Below are 420 nucleotides of genomic sequence, written 5' to 3'. Positions count from 1 at the left end.
AGCTGAGAGCCAGTATTGGTAAAAAAAACAGCTCTGAACTCCCAACTGTACGTAAGAGACAGGAAGGTGAGAGGCCACTGGGGCTTCATGTGCTGATTCTGAGGTCTATCAGAGAGAGGAAAAGAGAAAGAGAGAGAGAGAGAGAGAGAAAAGCTCCATCCATCACATACAGTCCATGGATCACTGAAAAGGAACGGATTTAACTGGATAGGGGCGGAACGGTCGTGGACACACAGGAATACGGATACACACACACACACACACACACACACACACTGAATCACGTGTACACACGCACACACAGGGCAAGTTAAAAGGATGAATGCTCAACTGCATACACACACACACACACACACACAGAGACTGAGCATGAGCACACAGGATAGCAGCAGGATAATACACAAACCCTAATGCACCCAG

The sequence above is a fragment of the Chanos chanos genome, chromosome 11 (genome assembly GCF_902362185.1).
Source record: "Chanos chanos chromosome 11, fChaCha1.1, whole genome shotgun sequence".
Classification (NCBI taxonomy): Eukaryota; Metazoa; Chordata; class Actinopteri; order Gonorynchiformes; family Chanidae; genus Chanos; species Chanos chanos.
The sequence above is the reverse complement of the archived record's forward strand: the minus strand, read 5'-3'. Positions refer to the sequence as shown.